The following is a 9,461-nucleotide window of genomic DNA, read 5'->3' as shown; positions in this document are numbered from 1 at the left end:
TGATTCAACAGAAGTCTCAGGCAAGTACTATTTTAAGATTATATGAAATATTCCTTCACCAAGAAAATTATGTGAGCTTTCTATCTGTGAGACTGAGCTGTGATTAATATGCTTGTCCCTCTGCATTTAGCGATACAAGAAAGTTGAGCTAGTTTTGTCTTTTGAAATGGTTTATCAGCAGATACTATTATCGTCTTCATGTGCAGCTATTAAAGTAATACTTGTTTCAGCAAAGAAATGGGTGACTAGTTGCTCTTCCTTGATTCTATCTAGTGATTTTCAGTAGTCCAAGTCTTTAATTGCTAGAGGCTCTATGTTCTTATAATTTAGTTTTATTGTCCTTCTAATTACCATATAAAGACATTAGTTGGTATAACTAGTTTACTGCTGGGAAATTGTCCTTTACTAATTATATTAGAAACTTGAATAAAAGAATAAGGTATACACCTATGCAGTCCTTTTTCCCAAGAGTTTATTGTATGAGTTGAGACAAGTTCACTTATAAAAATGGAAGGAGGGCTACAAGAGGTGACAGAAACATGGTTCTCTTTTAAGCATTGGATCAAAGACAGCAGAGTGGACAATTTTGTGGAGAGAAGATGCTCAGATGGTCAAATGTTATGCTGACTTGACTCAGTCTAATTGGAGATTAGCACCAGTTAAACCTTTTGTGTGTAATGCAGGGCTGTAGATGGGGGGAGGAAGTAGAGACGGTGTGATTCAGCGCTCTGAGTGAAGGACCAGCAGTGGACACTTTCCAACTGCTAAGTTCAGCTCCTGATTCACTCAGTAACCCTGCGCCAAGCTGGTCAGAATTTCAAAAACGTGGTGTTTACACAAGGATTTTTGCTTAAAGAAAGAAAACAATAGAGTCCATTTTGATTTTTTTAATCCAAGAAAATACCCCTGCAATGTGTGCCAGTGTATTTGGAAACCTCTGTTGACATTAAAATGGCTGAACTCTTGAGGTGCTTTTCCATTTTGTCTTTTCTACTGTCCAAGACGAGAAAAATACAAAAGCTCATATACATTTGGAAAGCAGTTTGGATTTCAGAAATTAATGTTACATATGCTATTTAGTATTAATAGCACTTGTAAAGAAATCAAAGACTTCCATTTGATAGTCACTCAGTCTGGATTCAAGCTTTGTCTTTTATGCTAAGACTAGGAGCATTCTTAGTAAAATTACTTGCATAAATTGTTTGCTTAAAAGGAACAGTTAGTGCTTTGCCTTACCTCTGTCTTGTCCGTAGTTCCTGAGTCCTTAAAATAATTCTTAAAACCACAAGTCCTAGATAATGTTGGCTGAAACAAAAGATTTGGAAGAGCAGCTAGAGTCTTGCTATTGAATGGAACTTTTTGGGATGTATGAAAGTGGCATTCTCTCTCAGCTAAAACTGCTTTCAGCTCTGGCAGCATAGCGCATTTGAAAGGGTCCAGATGCACCATGCTGACGTGTACCTATCATTCATGAAACATGCCTGCTTCTGAAGACAATATTCCTGCATCTTTTATGATTGACAGCCTTCCTGCCCTGGCAACTGCAGGTATTCTGACATCTTTTGAAGATGTCTGTAGCACATTTATTAATTTAGCCTCAGAATGCTCTATGAGAAATAGCTGGATATGATGCAGAGCTAAGAAAAGTAAGACTAGTAAATCCTGCCAAATTAAATTATGCTTTAATGTGGAAAGCCAAGATGAGTAAACATTTTTCCACACATTTTATTTCTGAATGAGTGAATGAATTTTCCCTTGGGAAGATACGTACAAGCACTGTGACTGCTACATGTCTCCATGCTAAATTCACACCCAAAGTAAATTTCTTTTCATTAATTCTACTTCCATAATGGTAAAAGATTGCTAAAGTTGCTAAAACAGAAGTTCTGCCTGGTTTAGACTGCAAACTTTTTTTTTTGCAAAGGAATTTGCTTCCTTGATTTTTTTTAAACCCCCCCCCCCCCCCTCCCAAAGTAGCACTACCCCTGCAGGTTGTTGCAGCTTAGTGTAATAAACAAGAGCTTTGGGGTGCGGCTTCTTGATATGTGTTTACTTGTACCAATGCACAATGTTGCTGTTCTGCCATTAGGTGGCATGCCACAGTTTGAAGTTTTCTTTTGTACTTAATAAACTAAGTATATCTGTTTTTACTTACAGCTTATTTAAAGTTTGAGAACATTCCAGGAAAAACAGAGAAAATGCAACAAGCAATAGTTTAGCATTATGTTTAGCTTGCCAAGCATTCAGCTCCTTGGGTTTCTGCCCTAGTAAGACATCCACGATAATGCAACTGAATGGGAATAAACAGAAAGGCCAGTTCTTCAAGGGAGTTTAAGTATCTGAATCTCGGAGCGGAGCCTTCAGCCCTGAGTTTGCTTCCCAGGCTCCAGGAGGACAGCCTCAAATGGCATCTGAAGCAGCCAATATGTGAAGCAGGAACATCTTTATATGACGAAGGATGATGCACTGAAAAGAAGTGCATCTTAACCACTGCCACTTGGAGAGCATACGTTCCCAAAGCAGCGGTCATCGTTTCAATCCTTGCCATGCTCTGAACGTTTCTGTTCAGAGTCCAGGTTTGCTAGGGCAAGGTTGTTGGCCCTGTCCAGGGCCAGGCAGGCATGCTTTTGGAGGGTTTTGTTCATCCTGTCCTGCAGTATCTATAATGAATCTATTTGTTGTAGAACAGCTTTAATAAGGAAGACTGAGTGTCTCCCCAGAAACCCTATAAAACTGGTAAACATGGATACGAATGGAGTGCCTCAGCCAGAGGAGAGAGGTGAACCTTCACTTGAAAGTGTTTACCTTCTATGTGGATCTCCCCCAAGCTTCGATGTTGCATCGCCTGCTATCTGTGGGAAGCAAGAAGGAGCAATCCTTTCTCATATTCTCATCAGCCTTAAATGACAAACCCGAATATAGTGGGTTGGTTCAGTGATGCCTGGAAATTTAATCACATGGAGAAGAAAATATTGAGTACCCTTAAACTCACCTTGAGTACACATATTAGTAATTGACAGTGTCTAGACAGATGGTGATCTGGAAAGTAAAGTCTGGGAAAAATAAACTTACAGATATTAAAGTCAGCTGCATTTCCCAGTGGTAATAAAGTGGGAAGATTGGGGGGGTTAACTTTCATAGCAGCCGACAAAACAGTTGCCAGCAGTTTTGTTTGAAACCTGCTCTGTCTTCAAGAAGTGTACCTTTTTAAACACTTCACATAAAAACCCACCCGTCTGTAGAACCTGAAAAACTACCACAAAAAGTAATTTGACGATAAGATGAATATTTGTCTGGGTATGTGCAACGCAGTGAATCAAGTTTTTCTTCTTTCCTCCTGAAGGACTCTACATTAGAGTCTTTTATGAGACCAAAATCATACAGTGTATTGTCAGCACGTGGTTACTGTTGTTCACAGGAATAAAAAAAAGTAATGACGGAGCGCACTGTTGATCAGCTGGTGATCACTGAGCTTCAGTACAGCAGCATTCCTGATCATCTTATGCTAAAATTGCATTTCTGTTTCTCATCAGGCTTGGAAGATGGTTTGCTATAGAAAAATTCTAACCTGAACAAAGTTTTAAGTTTACGGCATATGAACAGATAAAAGATTACTCTTACCCCAGTTTTGCAGTCAAGACTGAGTTAAGGTTTTCCAAAAGATCTAAAAGAACTAGTCGCTGTGCTCTCCTTCAATTTAGTGCTCTTTGCCCTGCTGCACTACTTCAGGACTACTGAAATACAGAGGTATTAGAGTGCTGAAAGGTTGAAAATGTGGATAAAAGTAGGAGTCTGCAAGTTTTTCAGGAGCCCTTGTGTTTCAGAAATGTGCAGAGTATGCCTACTGGTTTGGGCAGTGTCTGTATGGCTAAATGCAGGGTGGGCTGAAGCATGGTGACGCAAACTACATATTTCGATGTTACTTGCCCTGGCGACGGAGCGGCCGCAGAGTTGTGGGGACAGCCCAAATGGTGGGGCTCACTCTCTTGCTGTGCAAGAGCCTCGGCTCTTCTCGGGAGAACGCTGGCTGACCCATCTCCCTGGCACTGTTTGTATGCCTTCATCCTGAGGCATTTGGGGTTAATGATGGAGAGTCTGGCCAGGCCACCCAAACTGTACCTATGCCCAAACCACCCACATTTAACATAGAAGTGATTTTGGCCTGCGCAAAGATGTGTGTGGGATTAAGCTTTCTCTCATTTTGCTCTAAGCTTTCCTGAAGCCCAGGCCTGGGAGCAGGCTTGATTCCTTGAATGGGCAAGAGCCAGACAGAGAGAAAGACTTTTGTTTCCGAATCGGAGGAAGAGTTCTGTTGTGGTTACACAGCTAGAGCCGATCATGTGTAGGAACAGTGAGCTCAGTGAAGTAGTTCCAAGTTCTCACAAGTCTGTGCCTACTAAATACGTGCAGCCAGCCTGCACGGTTAGGATGAGGTAAAACAGGACTTCTGCTCCCATGCTATAAATCTGCATTTGTCAACAGGACTAGGATGGAATAACAGCTGGTAAAATCATCATGGAGATGAAAAGACTATTTTGATGAAAAAAAGACCACGTTATACAGCTTACCTGCTTAATCACAACTACCTGCAGCAGCAAATATGCCTGTGCTGCCCTCTCCCTCCAGTGAACTGGCACCAAAGCCTGTCTGGATTCCAAGCCCTATGACTGCTGCAGGTTGATTTTTAGCCAGTTCCCTAACAAAATGAAGTATTAAGCAGTCATCTTACCAGCCTGACGGTTTCTACCAATAACTTTTGAACTCGCTGACCAGTTTCCAAATAAATTTGACAGAGGGACCAAAGATTCAATTATACTAAGTTCCAACGGGTTTGATGAAAGTAGGCGATGGGTGGAAGAGACACTGGTAGTATCTCCATGGAGAGAAAGCCTGCCATATGATGCCTGTTTTCAGTTTTTATATCATCACAAATGATCTTTATAGTACTTTAATAGTTTTTTATACTGTTCCTTTATTAGACCCCAAAGAATTTACGAGGGAGAGTGGCAGAGGAAGCCAAGCCCCAGCGTCACAATTTTTGCTGTGTAAGACTATGGTTTTAATCAAGTAGTTAGAAGTTCTGAACGAGTTTTTTTAAGTGAAATTAACCTCCAAGAGTAAGCATGGAAAAACATAAATCCACTCTCTGCAATGACAGGAGGGAGGGAGGGAGGAGGCTGGCTGGAGTTCAGGACATCATATTGCCAGGATGGAGTGGTCAGGCTTGGAGGAGAGTAGCCATACGCTGCCTGAGGGTGTGTGGGTGGCCAAGAAAAACCCACTGACAGTGTTAAAAGGATCTACTTAGAAAAAATTTAAGCTTCTTGCTGCATAATGATGTTTTCTTCTCTTACTGGAATCGGGCTTCCGAAAGACCGACCATTTAAAAATACTGAAGCACTCCCTTGGTGCCTAGGAGGGACCTTTCAAGCAAGCATTAGTTTTACGGGAAAGAGCAAATCACATGCTTTATCACAGGGTCGGGCAAGATCAGGGAACGCAGAAGTACAACCCGGCAGGGAGGCTGAGTGCTATCTATTGACAGCAAGATGCCTCATCTCTGCTGTATGGAGAGTCTGCAGCCTCACCAAGCAGCCGAAGCCACCACAGCCTGGCTGCTGCGGGCCACGGAGCAGCGCTCCCTCCCTCCCACAGCTGGGGCCGGGAGCTGGCACTGTGGGTGCTGGAGCTCACCGCCATGCTGCAGGAAGGCCGCAGACATGTTTCTGAGTGGACTTCTCATGCAAATCATGGTTATGAAGAAGAGTTTCATCTGGCTGAAGATAAACATTCCTTCCTTACATTTGGCAGTACTGCTGTGTCCAAAAGAGTTAACAAGTGTATGTGGTAATTTAACAAAGTCAGGCAAACCTCCTCTCCTCCCAAAAGGAGGGCTCCACAAGGCACTGGGAGGGAGCAGGGTTAAGCTGTACATGAGATAGTATCTTTAAAGGAGCATTTATTCGTTTTGTGAAAGCTCAAGAGAAGAGGCTTGTACATGGCAGGAGTTCTAGTACCATTGCAATGAGGTACTTCATGAGTGTTAGACCTTGTCAAGTCACACCAGAATCCCCTGTTAAATTACCTGTTCAACTATTCTTAACTAATGAGCTATAAAATGAAAATAAAACCAGAACATACCTCACTTGAACTGGAGGGAAAAACCTCCTTCTGCCCATTCCTAGTGGTGGGTTGTCCTGTTGCCCAAGAGGAGGAGAGGAGAGCTGGTTACCGGCAGCCTGACAGCCTGCTGGGTTACACTCTTCAGGTGAGCTTTGTGTGTTTCACTGCAATGATCTACCACTCCCTGTAATTTCGGTGGCACGATAGTGGTCTGCACAGGTGATCCTGCTCTCTGCCATGAACCCCTCATCAGCAGGGAGCAACCATACCTGCTGCACTGGCTGAGGCTTTCCTCTTGGTCACTGCCTCCGAACACCAATCACACAGAATCACACAGAATCACTAAGGTTGGAAAAGACCTGTAAGATCATCAAGTCCAACCATTACAGAAAAAAAAACCAAACCAAAAAAAAAACCCCAAAAAACTAAAAAAACCCCCACACACCACACAACACCACACAACCAAAAAAAACCCACACCACACAACACCATGCCCATCAAGCCACGTCCCACAATGCCACGTCCACACGCTCCTTGAATACCTCCAGGGAGGGTGACTCCACCACCTCGCTGGGCAGTCATCACCCCATGGCAAAGGGACTCCCTGCCTGCCCCCGGACTGCATGAGTGGGAGAGGGAAAGCGAGAAGCAGCCCCCCAATACGGATGGCATCCTACTGCCCGGATGGAGCTGGTGCTTTCCCTAACCCACCCGTACGACGAGGAACAGCTTTGGGTTTTCATTTTTCCACGGGTGGCTCTTGGCAGGTAAGTGGGGCCTCTGGGAAGTTCAGTCCCTCTTGATGGGGTGATTTAGTGGATAAAAGTGCGGTAAGGTCAGGGCAGGATTGCAGTCTGGCCTGAAGTTTTCTCCTTAGCGTATACAAAGACCAATAAGGATCAATGACTCCAGTGGAATAAACCAGCAAGACAACATCAATTTACTTTTTATTTTAATGTGCTTTGTCCAGGGTCTGTTCACTCATCCTATGTTTCACCCGCCCTGAGGCCGGACACTGGTTCTTTTTTTCCTGCCCTCCTCCTGCCCCGAGACTTTCCTCCAAGCGCAGGGGTCAGTGGGTCTTCAGTCATGCCATTTACACATGTACCATCCTGTCCTACCATCCCCGGCCTTAGGCAGAGAATCCCATTCCTCTCTGTGGGGAGCCAGGGAAGTCCAGCGGCAATGAATGTGAACCACCCTTCTCCCCCCTGGAATTTATTGCGGCTTTTGCTGTCGGCTTGGAGAGCCCTGCCTCCAGGGATCCTGCTCTGCCCAGGGCCATTGCTGGCTGGGCTGAAGTTCTCCCTGAGATCACGGTTTCCTCCTGTCTTTGCTGTGACTTGAGCAGAGAAAATCTGGATGTTTGGCAAACAGCTTTTCACAACACCCAATGTTTACACTGTCCACAGACAGTGGATAGTTTGGTCACAGCTGTTCTCGTGGCAGCAATAATTCGTTGCTCTAAGTGTCTGAGCACCATCCAGCGTAAGGTTGGAATGCCACCAGCTCACCTTGCCACCCCTGGTCCCACAGGTGCCAAGGGAGAGGCTGCAGACGTTGGGGAGACCAGCATGTCATTGCCCCTCCAATCCTCACCTGGCGTTTGGGGCAGAAGGCCCCATCAGCTAGTCCCCGCCATGTTCTGGTGGGGACACTCTGCTGGGGGCAAAGGGATGAGGGACCTGATCCTGCCACAGGCATTTGCTATCTCCTCTAGAAGCAAAAAGGAGCTGGATGCCCAGTTGCTGTATGGCTTTCAACTTTGCTTTACAGTTTCCACCAGGCATGGAAAGCAACGAGAAGAGAGGACACCCGCGTGCTGTGGTTTGTATTATTTATGACTATCTGTCTTTAGAAGAGCAAATAGATTGGGCAACCCTTGGTAAAAGAACTAAACCACATCACTGATGATACAATTGCCAAATGATGTGAAGTTTGAATCTTGACATAACTGGTTTTGAGAAATGAAAAACACTCGTCTGAGACAAGCACTCCAAGGCAGTTTTGCTTCCTCAGTTACTCATTGGAAACAGAAGGAAGGAGCTCAGAGTGAAAAGCTGGCTGAAGACCTTCCTGGCTTGCCCTGTCCTCTGAAGAGACTATCTGTGCCTCAAGAACTACTTGCCATACAGGTCATCACCTTGCATTGCTCACAGAAATCAAATAATCCAACAAGGAGACCAAAGGATGCTTGTGGCATTCAGATTGCTGATGCTGCTGTCTGCAGGGCCACAAAGGCCGTGTCCTGCTGCCCCAGGGTGTTCCTAGTATGTCAGGCCTTTGGATGACTTTCCGGATGTGCCACATGGTACACAGCTAATTCAAGCAGAAACATCTGGGGACTGCAGCTGTCTGATATGGGAACAACTAGGGCTGATCCAAAATGTTCCCAGAATCACAGAATAGCTGATGTTTCAGTCCATCTCACTGCCCACTTCTCAAGCCCATAGTTCATCAGCTTGTCTGTGAGGGTGTTATGGAAGACAGTGCTGAAAGCCTGGCTAAAGTCAAGATAAAAAACATCCACTGCTCTCCCCTCATCCACACCTGCCAGCTGCCTCAGCACTCATGGGTGCATCCCATCAGGGCCCATGTATGTTGGGTTTGTTTAAGTGATCCCTACCTAACCTGGTTCTCCTGCACTGATGGTGAGTCCTCTTTGCTCCAGGAGGTGAGCAATGTTGGTGAAGTTTACCTTGTGAAAGACAAAAAACCCACAGTGCCTGGGGACTGCAGCTCAGGGAGAAAGGGGCGCTGTATCGAATCAGGGCCAGTCTACATAGCTTGCACAAGCGCCAGGTCCAGAGTGCTTAGGGTGTTCAGATGGGCAATGTTAATAACCTATTCACGCTCTGCTTTGATTACTGACTACATCTATTTTTACTCTGACACCAGCAGACTTCCTTCATTTTTTCTTCTTAAATAAACTGCGCCACCTTCCCATCCGCCTCTGCCTTCCCTGGATACCTACACCAGTCGCTACCCTGCCACGTAAAGCCTGTTCCTGGCACAGACAGGCCATATCCCTGCTGAGATCCACCACAGGGGCCACTTCTACATTTTGTTTGCAATAAAATAAAACACATGAGATGGTTCCTTTCTAACTCCTTGACCATAATTACTTAAAAAAGCCTTGAATGACTACATTGAGGGGAAGCAGGGAAGAATGTCCAGGAGTACCAGACACACTGATTAGTAAACCTCCCAAAGGCCACAAGGAGACAAAAGCTTTATACAATCACTTAGAGTATATCCCCTAAAGCTTCCTCAGCTGAAGTGCTGTCTACCACCAGCAGTTTGACACACTTGTTTCATTTAAACATATAGAGACTGCA

This window comes from Gavia stellata, chromosome 2, assembly GCF_030936135.1.
Source record: "Gavia stellata isolate bGavSte3 chromosome 2, bGavSte3.hap2, whole genome shotgun sequence".
Taxonomy (NCBI): Eukaryota; Metazoa; Chordata; class Aves; order Gaviiformes; family Gaviidae; genus Gavia; species Gavia stellata.
This window is presented reverse-complemented; position numbering follows the sequence as displayed.